Below are 22,302 nucleotides of genomic sequence, written 5' to 3'. Positions count from 1 at the left end.
ACCCACAATTTTCCATCATTCAGCTGGTTCATCCATCTGTCCTCAACCCTCAGCCACGATGCCCCCTCTATGGTCTGTCTGTCCTCAGCATGCAGCCATTACATCTATGGTTTGTCTGTCTGTTCTCGACAATCTGCTACAATGCTCCCTCTATGGTCTGTCTGTCTGTCCTCAGCACGCAGCCATTACATCTATGGTTTGTCTGTCTGTCCTCGACAATCTGCTACAATGCCCCCTCTATGGTCTGTCTGTCTGTCCTCAGCACGCAGCCATTACATCTATGGTTTGTCTGTCTGTCCTCGACAATCTGCTACAATGCCCCCTCTATGGTCTGTCTGTCTGTCCTCAGCACGCAGCCATTACATCCCTTCTATGGTTTGTCTGTCTGTCCTCAACAGCCTGCTACAATGCCCCTTCTACAGTCGCCCTGTCCTCAGGCCTCCGGCCCGTGATAACCTGGGGTTGGCCACACCCACTCTGACGAGCATGCGTGCTCGAGCAGTCCGGTGAGGAGGGGTCTGGGTATTTTCTCTGTGGCAGCGTTTGTGTTCTCTGGAGTCCAAAACTGTGACGTGTCTCCCAGTGTTCAAGTAAATGAACAGGGCCTTTGTTCTGTCTTACTAGGGCTACGTGGCAGTGTATGTTGCTGCTAGTGCAGACTAACAAACTGTGACCACACATGAAAAACACTAACACTCATTACACTTACAGACATACTAATTTATTACACTTAAAAATTCACATACTCATCCCACTGTCACAGTCATTACTCATCCACACTCATTCCACTTACAAACATTCCACTAACACACTCTTACACTTACAACACGAACAAACTCATTACACTTAAAACAGTCATTACACTAGCCTTACACTAACACACACACACTCGTCACGCTAAGACACTTTAACACTCGGACCACTTCATTACACTAACGCACACTAACACAGCTCATTTTTTAAATCATATTTCAAGCTCTTCATTCCCCCTTCCAACGTTTTGCTTTTCCTAAATAACAAACAGTTCTGCAGCAAACTTAGGATAAGACTTATGTATATGTGCCATGTGATTTACAGAGAGGACAGGATTATGCAGGATTACACTAGAGCCTACACTTGCTTCGGATGAAAATGGCATTATTCACACAAAGCCATATAATAACGCCCTGAAAAAGACAAGCCGCATAAAGAGCATCTCTAAACGACGGGCAGGACCAGAACACTGATTCACACCAGCAGCGATTCACTGATTCACTCCAGTGCTAGTTTGTACTTGGTAGGATTCTTGTTTGCTGAACAGCTTACTCTACAGGGTTGGAGTCCTGATCGATGTGGTCACTTCTGGCACTACGATCCTTACTTCACTCTATGTTTCTTTGCACTCTACATCGTGAACCAATGCACTTGTTGACGCGCTCTGGATAAGGTCTGCTAAATGCCTGTAATGTAATGTAATGTAGTGTAATGCAGCGATATTCTGAACACGTGTCTGTTGTTTGCCAGAGGGGTATGAAACGCTTAAAAGCCCGTTCGAATGCCCATTTGCACGGCGCCCGCGGGCTCTCGCTGTCCCCAGTCACGCGTGCAAACCGCCGTCTCTTCGGTCACACATTCCGCCGCCGCCCCGGCCGAGCGATTCGTTCCGATGAGTCCTCCCAGCGGATTTCGTCGATAGCGGAAACGGACGGAAGCGGAAAGGCAGAGCCCCTACGCGGCGCCCCTGCCTCCTCGGCCCTGCGTGACGGGCACTCGCCAGCCTCGTACTACCCTCTTTAAACATACCGCTGACTCCAGGTGAAGTGCGATTCGCTGCCTGCCCTGCTTGGGAGAGGCGGCTCACGCTTCGTGTGTGAAGGCACTTTAGAGAGTTGGTAGCAAAGGATTGTGGGTAGGGTGACTGACACTGAACTCACGTTTTCTGGGTTGTTCCCCTTCAGGAAAGAAGACCACTGGATTGGCAAAGTAAATTTTAAAAAATATCCCAAACATAAATTTGTTGTCACTGCACAGATGAAAACTGGCTTTAGCAATAAGGAACAGATTAAATGTAATTAAATGTAGTTAAGTTTGATCAGTAGGAACAAATCCGACAAGATACTTGTAAGCCAATTTGTTTCAGATGTGACCACGGAATTGTTTTGGTTAGACTCAAGGTGCATTCAAACAAACACACACACACGCACGCACATGCACGCACGCAGACACACACACACACACACACACACACACACACAGACAGACAAAAACACAAACAGACACACACACACAGACACACAAACATGCACACACACACTGACACAGACACACACACAGAGGCAAAAACACACACAGACACACACAAACACAGACGCGCACAGGCACACACAGACAAAAACACACACAGACAGACACACAGACAAAGACAGACAGACACAGACACACACACACAGGAAAAAATGTGAGGAAAATATGAGGAGTAGGAAACAAAGCTCGTGCTGATATTTCCCCTGGACTGTCCTCACATTCCGGCTACTCTTAAAAGTATTTCAAATATTCCGTCTTGTGACAATCTCGGACACCATATGGCAACCCAACTTTCTTCCATGAAATGCACTCACGTTTCATTACTCGGAGAGCAGCGTACTTGATTACACCGTGAGATTGGGTCTCAGGGTTACTGATGACTCTTTTCGCAGGCCAGCAATGGTCATTCTGCCCTCCCCCACCCCCCACCCCCCTCCCATTTACTCAGAAAGACGCAGAGACCAGACTGGAAACGCTGAAGAAACAAGAGCTTCACTGTCAGCCGCGCAGACAGGCCTGCACAGAGGCACACAGCCACTCCACAGAGAGGAGCCGTCATTCACAGATCTGTGCTGCACTCGCATTTCAGTTCTACGAGATCTCACTTTGACAGACGACAAAAGGCCCCGTAGGTTTATCATTTCAGTCTTCACACTTTATATGAACTCATTGTCAATGTCAAAAGACGTCACAGAATGAGCAAAATTGATTCATCAGTTTGCACACATCCGCACGCATGCACGCACATGCATACACCCATGGACACATTCGCTCTAACAGTGAGTAGATACAGATCTTTCACTCTAACCAGTGACTGACAGCTTTCATGTAGAAGCCTCTAATGGTGCCCTCCACGCACCAGGACAAAGGGCCAAATTTAACATTAACATTACAGGCATTAAGCAGATAAAGACACTACAGCTGGATATAGGCCATACTGAAGCAAGTCAGGTTAAGTACCTAACTCAAAGGTACAATAGCAGTGTCCTCCCTCATACCTGGGAACTAAACCTGCAACCTCCCAGTTACAAGCCCACCACTCCAACGATTACACTCCTGCCATAATCACAGTGGAGCCCCCCTTAAGTCCCCTCTTCTGTCCCATAATGCACTGCTCCATCCCCCTATAGCACACCATGGGACATTAAACTGTAACTCAGCGACATGAGGAGCGGAGGGTTCCGTGCTGCTGTTGACACAACTGCAGAGATCAGCAAACACCACAGCAAGAAATTTCCACAACATCAGCAGGCCTTCCTTACAGTAATGCCTCCGCAAAGCATCCGTTACAGTGCTAATGATTCTGCACACACCCACAGGCAAATAACAGTATTAGAGACTGAAAATGAAGAATAGCAGGACTATACATAGCCTCACTGCCTGTAGTGAAAAGGGTGATAATTATTCATTATGATGGTTTTATTATTTCACTTCATCATCCATAATTCTGCATCAATAGTTAATGACACCATGTTAAATAATTCATTATGTGCTGTGATTCCGAATGCACATGAATAACAGCAAAATACACAACTACTGGAAGCGAGTTCCTGACCCTGAGGAGCAGCAGGCCAGCAGAGTGCCCGAGCCACAACAGAGCGTCAGTGTGACAGTGACAGAGACAGTGTCAGAACAACCGTGTGAGAGCGACAGTGTGACAGCAACAGAGACAGAGTGTCAGAGAGACAAAGTGACAGAGTGACAGAGTGTCAGAGTGACAGAGAGACAGAGTTAGAGAGAGACAGAGTTACAGAGAGACAGAGTGTCAGAGTGACAGAGAGACAGAGCGTCAGTGTGACAGTGACAGAGACAGTGTCAGAACAACCGGGTGAGAGCGACAGTGTGACAGCAACAGAGACAGAGTGTCAGAGAGACAGAGAGACAGAGAGACAGAGTGTCAGAGTGACCGAGAGACAGAGTGTCAGAGTGACAGGGAGACAGATTGACAGAGTGTCAGAGAGACAGAGTGTCAGAGTGTCAGAGTGACAGAGTGACAGAGTGACAGAGTGACAGTGTCAGAGTGACAGAGTTACAGAGCAGGAGAGTGACAGAGTGTCAGAGTGACAGAGAGACAGAGTGACAGAGTGACAGAGTGACAGAGTGACAGAGTGTCAGAGTGACAGAGAGACAGAGAGACAGAGTGACAGAGAGACAGAGTTACATAGTGACAGAGAGACAGAGTGACAGAGAGACAGAGTTACAGAGCGGGAGAGTGACAGTGTCACAGTGTGAGAGTGTCAGAGAGACAGAGTGACAGTATGAGAGAGACAGAGTGACAGAGCAGGAGAGTGACAGAGTGAGAGAGCGGCAGAGTACCAGAGTGACAGTGACAGAGTGTCAGCGCATGAGAGTTAGAGTGTCAAATCGACAGTGTGAGAGTGACAGAGTGACAGAGCTAGTGACAGGACAGTGTCAGAGTGAAAGTGTGAGAGCGTCAGAGTGAGAGTGAGAAAGTTACAGAGAGAGAGACAGTGAGAGGAACAGCGTGAGAGGGACAGAGAGTGTCGGAGCGACAGTGTGAGAGTGTGAGAGTGACAGTGTGACAGTGTGAGAGTGTCAGAGAATCGGAGTTAGAGAACCAAAGTGAGAGAGTGACAGAGAGAGAGACAGCGAGAGCAACAGTGTGAAAGCGACATTGTGAGAGTGTCAGAGACAGTGTTAAAGTGAGAGAGTGGTTCTACTCCACAGCAACAGTGCAAGCACTAAAAGCACAATGACAGTCCAGAAAAGGGACTAATTATGCCATGTTTACCGCATCATTCTTAATAATAAAGCAGTGTTTTTCCAGGATGGAAACATTTCCCAATACTGCAAGTCGACCTCAAAAGCATTGCAGCGAGGGCCTCGAAAAGGTTAGCGGGAAGTCTAACCGTGGAGACGCACAGAGTGAGAACAGTAGTAGTAATGATATGCAGCTGTTCCCGCGGGTGAATAGGAGACGTGGTGGCACTCTGAAATCACACACAGCTCCATTCAGAGAGCTGGGACTCTGCTCGTGGGGGTGGGGGTGGGGGTGGTGGGGCAGGGTGTTTCTGCAGCGCCCTTGGGGTGTCGCTGGCATTACCGGGGACATGATGTGCTGTTAGAGCACTGCATTTGGCAGAAGGGGCCAAGAATCCTCCAGAGGGAGGGCAGAAAGGAACTTTGCTTCATCAGCTCAAAATGCTAAAAAAAAAAAGTCACTCTGAAGTCAGCGCGTTTAATTTCAATTGCATAAATCGAATGCATGAATACGACTGGTTGAACTGTTTTGTGTCAGATCATAAATGATTCTGGCAAGTCAATGCTGCCCCTCCCACTGCGGCTGCTCAGCCAATTGCGGTGGGCTGGGCCAGTCGGTCTGCGGACGCACAGGAACTGCACGCTGCCGATCTGCAGACTCGGCTGCTCTTCAGATGAGGCGATCGCATCGGAACCCTCTGTGCTACCTGCCCAGTCTGTCATTGATCCAACAACCATTAACCTTTTTAACTACAGAATGAGGTTGTAATTGAAGAATAAAGTTTGCCTTCTGTGAGCACACTTAGACCACAGTGTAAGAGTACTGTGAAATCAAGGGTAAACGTGACGGTGTCCCAGCCCCTCTGTGACTCTCTCATTCCACAGCCTCTCAGGTGAAAGGGCGTGTAAGGGACGTATTTGGAAGGCAGCAATGTGGTCTCAGACGGGATCCTGGTTTGCCTTTGAAGTGCGATACCAGGTTTATTTGTGTAGCGAATATCCCTATTTTTGCAACTCATATCCCCATTTTTGTAGTCGATATCTTGATTAAAGTAATGGATATCCCTGTTTCTGCAATTGATATCCCCATTTCTGTAATGGATATCCCAAGTTCTGTATTGGACATCCCCATTTCTGCAGGGGCAGCAGAAGATGAGGATCAGGAGTGATCTGCTTCCTCTGTAAAACTGAACAGAGCTCTGCTACAGATGGCCTAATGGAGCAGAGCACAGCTGAGTTGTATGACAAAAATTAACTGTAAATGTAGGCTGATTTAAAAGTAGTGTGATTTAATTACACTTCTCCTCTCTGCTTAAAATACACGAAAGAACCACAGCTGAAACTACAAATAGGGAAGCTAATTCTTTAGTACACTCCCTCAGGGTCCAAAAACCTTAAACCCAGTTCACACCTTACCAAGCTTCAAACTCACATTTATCATTTATACCTTACTTCCTCTTTCCTGTTAGACCGCTGATTTAAAATGTATTTGCATGGTATTTGCATAAAACACAATTTAAAGACGGTACAAATTCTCAGTGAACCTGTCAGTAACTGAATAACTGAACTGAAACTTTTTTAATGGTCATACATGATATGATATGACAAAATGCTGTTTTTTCAGGGCTGAGACAGTGAGACAGAATGAAAACATCCAGACTGCTATCAGCGATGGAAGACATGGGGGCTGGACATTATCTCTACCACAGGAGATCCAGCCTCCAAGGTAGAAGAACAGTTACTGAACACAGCTAAGTAATGGTGAATTCATAAGAAAATAAGAAGAGCAGTTACCGAAAACAACAAAGTAATGACAAGTCTATGAGAATGGTTACTGAACACTGCAAAGAAATAGCAAATCCGTAAAAACACAGTGACTGAACACCGTAACGCAATGACAAATCTATAAGCACAGTTACTGAACGCAGCAAAGCAATGGCAAACCCATCGGAACACACTTACTGAACGCTGCACGATTAATCCCACTTCCTTTAACGTTATATCATTATAAAATCTCCCACATGAAAATGAGAACTGAAGCAGGGGCAGATTTCTGGGGCAGTAAAAATAAACTGACGCTACGCAGGGCTGTGGTTTGGGGCCCGAGGGTAAAACTTTTTTTTTTTTTTTTTTAAACACTGGATTGGCTTCACTGGCTGCTAGTCAAAACACAAACTACTGCTCCTGTCTCCAGTCCCACATCGAGCCTATCAAAACACGCGCACACACAGGCACGCACATACGCACGCAAACTCACTCACTCACTCACATACCGGCACACGCACCCTCACTCACTCACTCACATACCGGCACACGCACCCCCACTCACTCACATACCAGCACACACACCCTCACTCACTCACTCACTCACTCACTCACCAGCACACACACCCTCACTCACTCACTCACTCACATACCGGCACACACACCCTCACTCACTCACTCACTCACTCACATACCGGCACACTCACCCTCCTCACTCACTCACTCACTCACTCACTCACTCACTCACATACATACCGGCACACGCACCCTCACTCACTCACTCACTCACATACCAGCACACGCACCCCCACTCACTCACTCACATTCCAGCACACGCACCCCCACTCACTCACTCACTCACTACCAGCACACCACCTCACTCACTCACTCACTCACATCACTCACCACTCACTCCTCACTCACTCACATACCAGCACACACACCCTCACTCACTCACTCACTCACATACCAGCACACGCACCCTCACTCACTCACTCACATACCAGCACACGCACCCTCACTCACTCACTCACATACCAGCACACGCACCCCCATCCTCACTCACTCACATACCAGCACACGCACCCTCACTCACTCACTCACTCACATACCAGCACACACACCCTCACTCACTCACTCACTCACATACCAGCACACGCACCCTCACTCACTCACTCACTCACATACCAGCACACACTCCCTCACTCACCACTCATACCAGCACACGCACCCTCACTCACTCACTCACATACCAGCACACACACCCTCACTCACTCACTCGCATACCAGCACACCCACCCTCACTCACTCACTCACTCACTCACATACCAGCACACGCACCCTCACTCACTCACTCACTCACTCACATATCAGCACACGTACCCCCACACACTCACTCACGCATTTCTAGTGCATTCTGGTGCCCAGGAGGGCACAGACAGATCGATAGACAGACGCCTGGAAGCTGCTCGTTCTATAACCCAAACATACTGCAGCCCCGGGGGTCATTCTGACACCCAGAGATAGCGATAGTCACCCAAACGCATCTCGCTTCCACACTTTCCATTCACAGCGATAAACAAACAGAACTTTGTCACAGCACGTCAGAGCTGAAAAGCCAATATGCACTGAGATCGGGAGGAAAAGACAAACAATTGTACATTTGGCGTGCGGTGTGTACATGCTGATATCAATTCTACGTGTGTGCATGCATCTGTGTGAGTACGTTTGCGCACAAATGTGTAGACGGGCACATGCAGGCATGTCTGTATATTCTGCCAGGTGCAACAGAGTTTTGTGTGTGTGTGTGTGGACAGGCATATGCAGGCATGTTTGTATATTCTGCCATGTGCAACTGAGTGTTGTGTGTGTGTGTGTGTGTGTGTGTGTGTGTGTGCGCGTACGCGCCCCTCTCTGGTGACCAGTCTGAACATGCCCGTCCCTGCACTGTAGAACAGCACCACGCTGAGCCTGGGCTGGAATGAGCCAGCAGAACCCATCTGAGCCTGCACTGCGCTGTCCATCAGTCACCCTTCATTCATTATTTATTCCAGCTGAATGGCTGCGAGCCCTCAGGAGGCTCCTCCCCCTCCCATTCCATCAGTGCGTCAGAGCAAATTCCACCGGAATTCTCTCCGACGGAACAGCAGAGCGGGAAGGCTGACTGGGTGCTCAGGGAAAATCAATATTCCCTTTTTTTATTCTTATCAAATCGATAACACGAAGCCACTGCAAAGCAGCCCATCCGGAAAAAAGGGTGTTAGGCGAGGAGGCGGAGCCAGTGGTAAGAGAATACTGACATAAGAGGGGGAAAGACTACCCTTGACTCTAGCGCAGAGTGAAAGAGGAGGTCAGACTCCTCTAAGCGCTGCAGTGTACGAAGGGCTTTTTCCACCCGTCTGCTAGCGGTCGGTCCCGGACCCCAGAGCGAGCGTCGGCGTACGCAACAGCCTGTCACCATGTCGGGGACAGTGCGTAAACCCCTAAAAATAGAGGCATGTGTTCAAAATTATACAAGATTATCCCTTTGTGGGCCCCCTCAACCACCCAACAGTAGTTATCAGTTAAACTGTAAAAGTGCAGGGTGATTCTCTCTGTGTGCCAGAGACAGGGCGATATTAGCACACCCTGTACAGTGCGTCCAGGATGTGCTTAGGGGCGTTTGTCATGCCAATAAAGCAAACAAACTGGAAAAACAAAAAAAAATTAAAAGAAGAAAGAGAGAATGTACCCACTGGTGAGAGTGGAGGGTGCTGGTCAGGTCTGTTCGCATAACCACACCGCATTAGACCACCAGAGGCCTCAGGATGAACTCTACATTGCCTCATAATCCTTTCTTCATCCTTGCGGTAAAAGGGACATTATCGTGATTCAGTTACTTTAAGAAAATAAAATGACGTCCGGCGACTGTTCCATCCATGTTAAAATGCGCGCCTGATCCTGGTGTCCATGTTTGGACTTGCATGTCTGGTCCAATTTATTGGTAATGATTCTGTCAGAGTGAGAATAGCAGAAAAACTTGGTCCCCTGAGAATGTGACTACAAACCTTCCAAGCACTGACTCAAGCCAGAAGAAATACTGGCTGAGAGTGAGACAACACGTCAGATTAAGAAATGTGGTTACAACAGCAGAGGTGACATACAAAAATAAAGGCTTCCAGACAACTCCACAGACATAGCAGATTACTGACACGGCAAGCCACAGACCTGTTTATAATCATAGCTGAAATTAAGTTATGTTCCAAAAAACACTCATGTTAAATGCAGCCAATTTGCAACCAATTTCACCTGCTATTTCACCAAATCAACCCATTCAAGCACACCTGCAAGCTAGCGCTGAGCTTCTATTTCACCAAATCAGCCCATGGAGACACAGTGAGGTCAGTGGGAGGAGTCCGATGGAGCTCCCTGACACCTCTACTGAAACAGGTTCATGTTAACCTTCATTCCACCGCTCGTACAGTGAGCCTCATGACAGAGGGCTTTATGGAGATTCCCGGCATATTTGGGATAGGTTCCCACTTCCAAAATCTGTGAGGAGAGCTTCAAACTCCCCTCTACTGACAGCCCATCAAAGACTCCTTTACTCACCCTCAGAAGTTGTGATGTAAAGAAAACACAATAAATCAGCAGCTAAGCCTTCTTCCTGTACAGACAATTCTCACGTCATAACTCAGAGTGGAAAAACAAGGCCCTTTACAAGTCACAGCATGGCGTTTTCGTCTCCTAGAGGAAAAGGGAAGCTTCCAGACTACAGCAAACAAACACAGCTCAGCCTCTCCCCAAGAGACCTTAAGAGAATCCACTTCCAAAACAAATTTAAATCCCTTATATAACATACAACCCCCATATGAAACCCCCGAGCCCCCCCCCCCCCCAGATTTTCACAGGGAGAACTGAGCACCAACTGTCAATTACTACCAATTTACGATTTTTAGGAATCATTCCAGATGATTCTGTAGGAATCATTCTGCAGGAATCATTCCCAGCAGCCTCCACTACAGTGCTGGCTGAACAAACGAATCCCAAGTATTCCCTAATCGTGCATCTAGCAGTGATGCGCCCTGAAGACTCAGATCAAATCCTAGTTCTGACCGTGACTGATCACCCATGGGAGCAGTTCATTTAGTGCAGCGCAGGACTCTGCATTGTCCATTCTTCGCCCCGTGATCCTTTTACAAAGTAAGCTCTGCTGGAGGAATGCATGAAGAAATTAAATTCAGATTTAGAAAAAAGACAAAGTCTGAAGTATAAACACATAGATAATTAAATCAGTTAATATAAATCAGAGCATGTGCGTGACCCCAGAGGAGCCATGCTTCAGTAAGCAGTTCCTCTTTAGGGGTGCATAATCAGTCTTAACCTCAACAGGATAAAAAAAAAAAAGATGCCCAGAAGCAGGATCTGAGCCAATATAATTTCTACCTTCACAGGGCATTTTGACCACAGTGAAATGGTCAGTTTCAGGCTTTGCAGGTATGTTCATGAGTCAAACTTGACCAAATTAATTTTGTTCATTTTTTTGATAAAGTGGACACTGAATACCTCTCATTAGAACTTCTGGCAAGATAGTCCAACAAAAGCATTTTACGCCAATAGCACACGTTAAATAATTCCAGTCTGTTTACAACTGAGTGTCTCTGCTGTTGTAGTGCAAATGGCTATAATCCCCTTCCACTGAACAAATGGAAAATCCATCTTTCAAGAGCAGGTTAAGAAGAGACAACAAAAGGAGGAGTTTTTGAAAAAGAACTTCCATGTCTGACCTGTGTGGTAGTTACAGCCGGACCTTCCAAAATAAGGAGAAGAAAAATATTGAATAAAATAATTAGCCTATTTCAAATTCCCAGTCAACAGTACAGAATAAACATTTATCATAATCATGCCAGCCAAGGAGGAATTTTATTTTTCTTCAAGGATTTTCAAGTCACAGAACTAAAACAACTGTGTGTAATTCCACTCAAACCAAAGGACGCAGCCTTCTTGACGGGCTTGTAAAAATCCTGTCCAGTCACACTAGAGTGACGGTAAAAGATAAATTATTGTTATCAACCAAGCAATTTAATTTTTCTTCAAGAATTTTCAAGTCACTGAACTGAAACAACGGTGCACAATTCCACTCAAACCAAAGGATGAAGCCTTCTTGACTGGCTCGTAAAACTCCTGTCCTGCCACACTAGAGTGATGGTAAAAGATAAATTATTGTTATCAAGCAATCAATCAAACTGAAGTGCGGCATGAGACAGCCTGTTTCAGGAGTGGTGCACTTCGCTGGGCTAACACGCCTCCATGTGAAATGACGCGCTTCAGCACCAGATCATTACTCTCCTAATGAACTGCAAACCACTTCATCTCGGCACAGCATCTCCAAGCTAACTCTGTACATCAACATCGCTCGGTTTATGCTTGTTTAGCGTTTCAGGCTCCCTCTAGCACCATCTGCTATGGAATATTATTTTTCTTCATAATGTGACTACCAAATATAATTCCCCATTCAACACCACCCACCTGAACTCATCCCCAACACCGCCTTAACTCAACTCTTCACTTACACCGCCCACCTCAACTTATCCGTGACAGCACCCATCCAAACTCATCATCAACACCACCTACTTCAACTTATCCCCAACAACACCCACCCAAACACATCACCAACACCACCCACCTCAACTTATCCCTGACACCATCCACCTCAACTCTTCACTTACACCGCCCATCTCAAATTATCCCTGACACCACCCACCCAAACTCTTCACTTACACTGCCCATCTCAAATTATCCCTGACACCACCCACCCAAACTCATCACCATCACCACCCACTGCAACTTATCCCCAACACTGTCCACCTCAACTCTTTACTTATACCACCCACCTCAAATCATCCCAGACACCACCAACCTCAGCTCTTCACTTACACCACCCATCTCAACTTATCCCCAACAACACCTACTTCAACCCATCCCTGACACCACACACCTCAACTCTTCTCTTATCTACACCGCCCATTTCAACTTATCCCTGACACCACCCACCCAAACTCTTCACATACAGCACCTACCTCAACTTATCCCCAACAACACCCACCTGAACTCATCACCAACACCACCTACCTCAACTTATCCCTGACACCACCCACCTCAACTAAATCATAACACAGAAAAACAGATTTTTTGTGGTTTGTTTTAGACATAATAACATGAGACGGCACTATGAGAACACCCACCATTTCACAATTGTTCCCTAGGTCACCAGTCCTGCATGCATGCTTTCCACAAACGCATACATATACAGTACAAACATGCCTTACATAAACATACGCATATATACACATGCGTGCATGAACACAAGTCACTGGAATCTGATGATTTCTGCATCTCTCATTCTCTACCCAGAATATCCTGCTTTTTCGGTCATCGTTTAAGGACGGATGACAGCCTAACAGCACCCCCCTGCAGGTCAACAAAACACACATCACTGGGGGCAACCTCTGGGTCCCCGACAAAAATATCTGTCTCAAACTGAATGCTGGGAAGGCTAGATATTTCCTGCTACTGAGGAAAATGCCTGTAGAGGCCATTAGACTTTTCAGCAGAATGCATGAACAAATGCTACAAAAAACTACGCTAAACAATAATTCTGGCTCATTCAAAAAAAAGGTGCTCACCAAGACTGTAGATTGTAAAGGATAAAACACTGTTCAACTCTGGGCTAGCATTAGCCAGCCACCATGCCTGGAGTCAGCCTTGGCAGTATCAGATTGGGGGAGGGGGAGGGGGGACATTATTCTCTGTGTATCGTCATCTCACAGACCCAGGCTTGATGCCTTTCTAACAGCCATTGACATTTCAATTTGTCTCATATCATTTTTTCACCAGAACAATGCCACATTCCCTCAGGGCACCAAACGCCACAGGTTTCCTGCAGCTAAGATCTTAATACACATTTGGATGTTTTATGTTAAGTCTGCGTCCTTTTAAAAATAATCTCGTTATTGGGCCATGCACAAGAGTGTGAGTTTTCCAGACAGCGGGAGCATTTGTTCTGGGTGGTACCTGTGGTTCTGGCGCACATGATTGTGTGGAAGGTCACTCCCACTCCTTGGAGAGAGCGGAGCACGCGACAGGAGGAAGAGATCAGCACATTCAGCAGAAACTACTGCAGTCAGAGCTGAGCCTCTCCCCTGCAGAACGGCGCCACTCTTCTGAGGAACAGCGCCTGTCTCCTAAGGAACAGCACCTCTCCCCTAAAGAACAGCGCCTCTCTCCTAAGGAACAGCGCCTCTCTCCTAAGGAACAATGCCTCTCTCCTAAGGAACAATGCCTCTCTCCTAAGGAACAATGCCTCTCTCCCAAGGAACAGCGCCTCTTTCCCAAGGAACAGCTCCTCTCTCCCAAGGAACAGCGCCTCTCTCCCAAGAAACAGTGCCTCTCTCCTAAGGAACAGCACCTCTCTCCTGAGGAACATTGTCTCTCTCCCGAGGAACAGAGTCTCTCTCCCAAAGAACAGCACCTCTCTCCTACGGAAGAGCACCTCACTCCCGAGGAACAGCACCTCTCTCCCAAGGAACAGCGCCTCTTTCCCAAGAAACAGCTCCTCTCTCCTAAGGAACAATGCCTCTGTCCCATGGAACAGCACCTCTCTCCTGAGGAACAGCACCTCTCTCCTGAGGAGCAGCGCCTCTCTCCTGAGGAACAGCGCCTCTCTCCTGAGGAACAGCGCCTCTCTCCCGAGGAACAGCGCCTCTTTCCCAAGGAACAGCTCCTCTCTCCTAAGGAACAGTGCGCCTCTGTCCCATGGAACAGCACCTCTCTCCTGAGGAACAGCACCTCTCTCCTGAGGAACATTGCCTCTCTCCCGAGGAACAGAGCCTCTTTCCCAAGAAACAGCTCCTCTCTCCTAAGGAACAATGCCTCTGTCCCATGGAACAGCACCTCTCTCCTGAGGAACAGCACCTCTCTCCTGAGGAGCAGCGCCTCTCTCCTGAGGAACAGCGCCTCTCTCCTGAGGAACAGCGCCTCTCTCCTGAGGAACAGCGCCTCTTTCCCAAGGAACAGCTCCTCTTCCTAGGAACAGTCGCCTCGTCCCATGGAACAGCACCTCTCTCCTGAGGAACAGCACCTCCTCCTGAGGAACATTGCCTCTCTCCCGAGGAACAGGCCTCTTTCCCAAGAAACAGCTCCTCTCTCCTAAGGAACAATGCCTCTGTCCATGGAACAGCACCTCTCTCCTGAGGAACAGCGCCTCTCTCCTAGGAGCAGCGCCTCTCCTGAGGAACAGCGCCTCTCTCCTGAGGAACAGCGCCTCTCTCCTGAGGAACAGCGCCTCTTTCCCAAGGAACAGCTCCTCTCTCCTAAGGAACAGTGTGCCTCTGTCACATGGAACAGCACCTCTCTCCTGAGGAACAGTGTTTCTCTCTCGAGGAACAGTTCCTCTCTCCTGTCAAACTGTGCGTCGGCCCACATGCCGCAAAAATGCAGCATAAAGTGAGTCAGAGGACTTTTCAAAGAGAAAGCACTTCAGCACAAGCCAGGTCACTGGAGACACCTAGAGCCTCATACTTTTCCTTTCAAAAAAGCACACAAAATGACCTTGGACTGCAAATCCTTGCTGAGCAAGCAACTTTGGGTCATTGAGTTCAGACAGCAATGTTCTCTCATTAAAACATAACTGCATTCATTGGGTGGCCTTTATCTTGAGCACCGTGTGTTCCCTATGGTAAGGAAAAATGGACTCATGTTTGCTTAGAGGGATAATCAGCATTTCCCATAACGCTAAACCCTAAACGCAAACCTTAACGCTAAACCCAAACCCTAGAGAGCACAGATCTGCCGTTCATATGGTATTTGAACTGCACAGTATCCTCTGAGTACTACTCAAAAATGGACCTACAAGTCTGTCTAGAATCAGGCTTGCACATCTCCCTGTAGAGCTGCACTTGCCCTACAGGGATGCCTGAGGTTAGCACTATGGATTCCACAGAGATCCAGAGAATCTCCGTGTCTCCATTTCCTCCCGACTCTCTTTTCTGCATTTAAAAGGACAGCAAATCTTCCATCCTACTTTGCTCTCAGACACACGTTGCTGTAAAGTGTTGAAATGATGCAGAACAAGCTCACCGCAGCAGTCAGTCGCTGACCTACTGCACCGTACAGAATTCTCATTCAAACAACGCAGCACACATTAAATCAGTCATCCAAACCAAGAGCACACCCCTCACACGCCTCCATACCAACAACAGAAACAGGACTGGAAATTGAGTACAGTCCTGTGGCTTCAGAAAGATCGCTTTTTTTATGGCAGGGATGGAAACGCGTGTCTCATGCTGATACAAAACAGCAATGTCACGTAGTGGCACGCGCTGTCACACTACCTTATTTAGACACCATTCCACAGGAGAATATGCTAAAAAAAATCTCAGAGCATCTGATAACACCAGTTGTTCCTCTCTATTGAGCTACAGTGCATTCAGACTCAAAGCCAAGAACAACATAACCGCAGGTTTGCAACACCAGCAGTGTCAGGAGCACAAACCTATGCTCACCTGGATATTTCTTTATACCAATTCAATAGTCTAACATCCAACTCATGTCGCTGTCAAATCTCCTGCTAGTGCTTATCGATTTCTCAGCAGCTGATCCTGGATGCAACATGTACACAATTCTGTAGTCCAAGGGTGGGGAAAGTGGGGGACTTCTGAGCCCTTGGGAAAAGGGGCCAGGAATATTAATTGTTCATACAGGCATAATATACATGATACTAGCTAACTAGTTAGCTAGCTAGCTAGCTAGCTAGGAAAACATATCAGGGGTATCAATATTATCTAGCTAGCTGGCTTAGGTTATATTGTAGTCATTAGATCTTTCCCATTAGTTTTTGGTGTCCTTTCTGCCTGCCTAGTTATATTTTCATTCTTTTTTGCCAGTATTGAAAGAAAGAATCCCTTCAAAGCATTTATTATTTCATCATACATGCAGTAATCACTGAATGAATTCAAATATCAGAGGTCTTCTTTATTGTGCTCAAATAGATTTCATTCACAGAGTCAATATCAGCTATTACAAATGAAAGCATATCTGTGGTTCCAATCAACCTGCAACAGGCCAGTCAGCCCAGTTTTGTTACCAAGAGCTGTACTTACTCTCCCACAATGAAAGTTGGCAAGGAATAAATAAATAAATCGGGATCAATGTGGGTGTGGATTTTTCCTGGGCTTTCCATGCAATTTTCGAAATAAACATTGTATAAAAGGGCCTGCATTCTTACCGATGACAGCAAGAGATCCTGAACCAGTGCTTTTTAACCTAAATGGGCACAGCAAGTAACCCTATAGTCTTTTATAAACACGCAAAAGCAAAGGAGTTATTATGTGGATGATAAGCTTCCATGAAGATATTATGACCTCGGCTTTGAACAGCACCAGACCAGCACCCCTCCACCAGACACTATGGGATTAGGGAATTCATTTTGATTTATTTGACTCTCAAACTTTCCATGAGACCCACAATCTAATACCTAAATAATAATACCAAATAGGCTAAAACCAGAGCATGTTACATCTGCTCACACTCTGACACAGGAAAATGGAGAATATCAATGCAGGATGTTATTTTATGTATATTCATTTTAGGGCCTATTATTCTTCATTTTTCTTAGCATCCACCATGATCCAGGACAAAATACAAAGCAAAGTGTTTTACAGATTATCCAGAGTCACTGAAGCTACTCAGTTTAAGCAGCTACCTAGCTAAAGTCTACTGTTGTAGCACGTAATCTGAGAAACATCACTTATGTTCCTAGCTTCTAAACCACTCTCACATTGCTACAGCTAATCCCAAAATCAACTCTATATCCATTCAACAAATGAACAAATACGGTTGTATGACAACAGTCTATGGTCACAGTCCTTATGCCAGAAGCAGGTTAATCCAAAAGTGAAGTCCATAAACAGTGACAGGTGAATTATTTTTTACACTGTGATACCACCTAGATGCATCACAAAAAAGACAGGAAAAAGCAAAAAGACTAAGCCAGAACCCCCAATCCAGCAAGAGAGTTAAAAACTTCCAATGGGAAGAAAAGACACTAAACTAGCCAAGAAATAAAACCCTGATGGAAATAAATCACAGGAGCAGCCCAGATAGAGAAAGGGAGCCCATCCTCTGTTGGCTGGCCCAGGGTCAAAAATTAAAGATAAGCTAAATGGCAATAGACAAGTAATAGGAAATCAGAGCAAATAGTGAGAGTGGTTGGACTGATTATAATAGCCTGAGATCAGGAGGGATGATGCTGTGCACCTAGACCTCCAGTTTGTATCATGGCATGGGCATGAACCAAGAGATGATCAGGGCTGAAATGGTCAGGGTGGAGGAAAGTTTTACTGGGGACACAAATGCAGTAACTTCACGTAGGAAATGCAAATTTCATTACGGCAGAGGCAGGAGCTCATACACCTGTGTGTCCCAAAGCTTCTGAACCCTATTAAATAAATAGGGTTAACCCTAAATAAATCTCCTATAAAAATTGCCCGCACTGTGATGCTGCCCACACCTCCAAACCACACCCCCAGAAGGAGGAGTGTGGCTTGCGAGTCGGGACACAGCCTAACCGGAACTAAAAGGGGTCCCTGCACACACGCAAACACAGTGGATAGAAATAGAGGTCCTTCTACTCATGAACCTGCAAACACCAGGAAAGATGCGCCACTACAAACGCAAAGAGCAAAACAGGCATATTGAAGTCAGATCAATACAACTGACCTAAATGACTATGTGAAGCTCTGCCCAAAATCAATCAATTGGAGCAAAACTTTGGCTCAGAGCTCCATTGTAAATGGAATGCCCTCCAGTCAGTGATGAACTTCTATCTGAAACGTGTCTCTCTCACCCTGACTCTGTGACTACTTGTGTAGGGTCAAACCCGGGAAATCACTAGGGAGAACATTAAGTTTGAGAAGTAATCAAAATGTTTATCTCATGTAGATAATGTTATATCTCATTATGTCTATCTAGCTAATTCGAACATGAACAATATTTATTTTCTTGAAAAACTGAACAATGAGGCTAAAAGGGTCCGTGGAAAATGTTAAGCTGAATACAGCCAGCTTAGTTGGGTGTGATTTCTAAATGTGTTATTTTCCTCACTGAAAGACCAACAATACCAAGGCCTCTTTATAAGAGGTGCAGCAGCAGGAAATCTCTTCATGACCGCACTGCTTCTCTTTCACTGCTGTACAGAAGTCAGCAGCATCTGTCCAGGGTGTTGGATATGAGCCCCTCTAAACGCCTGTGTGTTCCGCCACAGGTGAGACCACCTTAACTAGTCACAACACAAGCAGGGGTTCATTCGGAGAGTCACAACAGATCTCTACTGCTTTATGATGACAGCTACTGTTCTGGTGATTGGGTGTGGTGTAATAAGTATCACTCCCTGAAAATAAGAGAACACAGCAGCCATGTTGTGCCAAACAGCAGTCTGTCAGTGTTCTCAATAGACTGGTGTGCCATGTTGGCTTTACTGCAGATTAAAGTCATTGCTGAATCAAATCAATCAAGTGGGGCACAACACCGTTAATCTGTATGGGCTGGGTTGGCAACTGGCGGCCTGCAGGAAAAATTTATCCAAAAGCAATTTTTCAGCCCACTACACCCCTCCAAAAAAACATTTATTTTATTTGGTAAAATTAAAAATGAGATAGCGTGGACACAGCTACATTCCCCCTGGGTTAAACACAAAAAAAAAAATCATATTTTTAATTAAAAAATAAAAATAGGCATATAGATCTGTGCAACAGTCTTGAGTTGGAATGTGGAACATTTGCTCTCTGCGCACTCGCCGTTAAAGTGAGGTCTGGTAAAATCAACGCGAGCAACGAGCGCATCCAGTCCAGATTCTTTTCCCTGAGCAGTGGACTCTGATCCTTAAACAAAATCACGTCATGAGGAGTTGGAGTCTGTAGTAGCACAGCTCCCTACCTCCTTTTCGACAGTCTACGGCTATATCTTGTCATTCTTTAAGTGAATCCTTTAGAATATAGGTAGTTGGCTGCTAAGTTAATAATGCAAGGCACATTTTGTTAGCATTTTAATAAACTAACTGTAATTTGGGGAGTGCTTCTCAGTGCAGCTTAAGCAAAGGGGAATGAACTATTTTAGGTTTTAGGTTGATTTAGGTTTTGGCGGGTTTGTGGCTTTGGATTCATGAAATCATGAACAATCAAATGTCAGAAATGTGTCTGGTTAGCTAACATTTGGTCATTTCTTATTAAAACTACTAAAACAAAGGTTCATGAGAATTTATCTTTAACATTTCTCCCATGAAATCAATCTGAAAAAACGTGCTAAACTGTTAACCTATGAATAAATAATATGTTGTTTAATGTGGGGCTGAACATAAATACCGTAGCATCAGCCAACATCTCGAATGGTCCATAAGTGATATTCTTTTTTTTTTCATGAAGTAGCTTCAATATATTTAACTACTTTTTAAAAAGTAGATTCCGCAGCACTGCATGACAGATATCTGACTGCGCAGAACATCCATACACTAAAACAGTACCTTAACAGATACCAGACTGTGGGCCTGCCCATGCCCTAGCACAGTGCTTGAACAGATACCAGACCATGACGCCCGCCCATCCATGCAGTATAGTGCCTTAACATGATGCGCCCCACAGCAGACAATGTGGCATTTTAGGCTATTTTACAACACATAATACAGTAAATTCGCCAGAATCACCATCGATTAAGGAACAATGATAATTCAACAGATACTGCCGATTCTATTCAATTGATTGTATTTTATTTTGTTATGTAGCCCCGCTGCATGTCTATGTGAGCAACATTTTATGTGAAATTGTAGTGTATGCCTAAATACAGGCTTATTAATTGAGCGGCTATCCACCAATGGTAACTTGAAAAAAATGGCCAGATGCCAAAGTTAGTTTCCTACCCCTGCTGTGTGGGATCCTTCAATGTGTCAATAATAAAGGTGTCTGGGAGGTTCCCGTGCCGTTGCAACGTTACCTATACAGGACTAAGGTGAGAACTTTGAGAGGAGCTTAATTTCTTCGGGAAATATTTTACTTCACTGCGCCATTAACACTTCTCAGTCTGGGATAACTGTAATGCTCCATCGGCGATCGCCGGTACTAGGCCGTCATGGCACACTTGCCTTAAACATAAATTAATCCTTCAGCATGTTAAAAAGCACGTCGAAAACACTGCGAGCATGGTATTATAGTATACCCAGCACAGTAATGGCCAGTTTGGTCTTTTAAGTGTTATGGACGTAGACTAATCTCTTAAATTTAACTCAATTGCGTTCAGCAAGATATATGAATTGCGCGGAATAAGAACAGGCTAGTCATGTCTCTGTGATTTTTGACGGCCCTTCATAATGATCTATTTAAAGAGTGATTCAACAACTGAGCAACAACTGAGTGTGGTAGTGACATGTTGTAGCTAGCTTGCTAAATTAGCTGTTCCTGTGTTCCGCTAGCTTAACATTAATCATGAAACAAGTCATGCCTAAATCGCTACAACAGAGATAGTTCAGTTAAGGTAACCTGACAGTTGGAAAAGAGTTGCGTTTAGGCAATAGCTTGCTGCTGTAGTAATGTCTCTTTTGTTTATGGCTCGCTGTGTTCCAGCGAGCAAGCAAATACAAACAGAACTCAGCATCAAGTACAATATCGCACGGAACTGTGCTATAACTAACGTTATAGCTGCAGGGTCACGGTCAGCTGTAAAAGGTCTATTCTATTCATCAAAATCATCAACACCGCACTATGACATCCACAGATTTCGGCTGGCTGGCTAACAAACCTAAATTCCGTTCGGTCTTGTACACATTTATGGTAATGTTTTTACCCAACCACATCTATTACATGGTTAGTTCTACGTGTATAATTAATCACACCGACGCATATTTACGTCATTGTAATGCAAACCGGTCACGATATGCACGCTGCTAGCGTGCAGATATCTAAAGCCATAAGCAAACTGTTAAATTTGTTTGGGTTGCTGCTTCATTCGAGTGTCTCGACAAGCTGACAGTCTTAAAACACATAAATTGTGCATTGAGATATAACACATTAGCTAACACATTAACTTATTAGAAAAACGATAGCGATTATGTGTCAGGACGCAAGCCTCCAGTGCCACCGGGTACACAAAATCTGGATGGTGAGTCGATCTGCAGTACGCAAACCACGGCAAAGAAGCTTAGTATCTGCCCTAGCATATGAAACCCCAGAATAGGACATCGATACTTACAGTGACCTGTTATTTAACTGCAAAGCCTTCAGAGCGTTTTCCTGTATGGCTCGTCCGCCATTAAATTTAAACGCAGAAAACACCTCTTGTCTCCGGGACGTGCAACCGATGCTTCCTGCAGGTTACAATGAGACTGCGGTCGTCTCGTGGAGCGACAGCCTGCAGCGCTCTGTAAAATGAATCGGCTGTACGGCCTGGGATACCGCTGTAGCCTAGACTGGAACGTGTACTGTGAAAGGGGAGCTGTGAGTGGATGGAAGA

At 45.7% G+C, this 22,302-nt stretch overlaps 1 protein-coding gene across 1 annotated transcript in view; it reads right to left on the bottom strand.

Annotated features, from left to right (window-relative positions):
* LOC135250479 (double-stranded RNA-specific editase 1-like) overlaps nucleotides 1–22,296 on the bottom strand; it is a 40,965-nt gene extending 18,669 nt beyond the window's left edge. Inside the window, exon 1 of the mRNA XM_064326794.1 lies at nucleotides 22,042–22,296. The gene's annotated coding sequence lies outside the window, so the exon portion shown is untranslated. The remainder of the gene's footprint in view (nucleotides 1–22,041) is intronic.
* Between the last annotated feature and the right edge of the window lie 6 nt (nucleotides 22,297–22,302).

The sequence above is a fragment of the Anguilla rostrata genome, chromosome 3 (assembly GCF_018555375.3).
Source record: "Anguilla rostrata isolate EN2019 chromosome 3, ASM1855537v3, whole genome shotgun sequence".
Taxonomy (NCBI): Eukaryota; Metazoa; Chordata; class Actinopteri; order Anguilliformes; family Anguillidae; genus Anguilla; species Anguilla rostrata.
The sequence above is the reverse complement of the archived record's forward strand: the minus strand, read 5'-3'. Positions and strand labels throughout refer to the sequence as shown.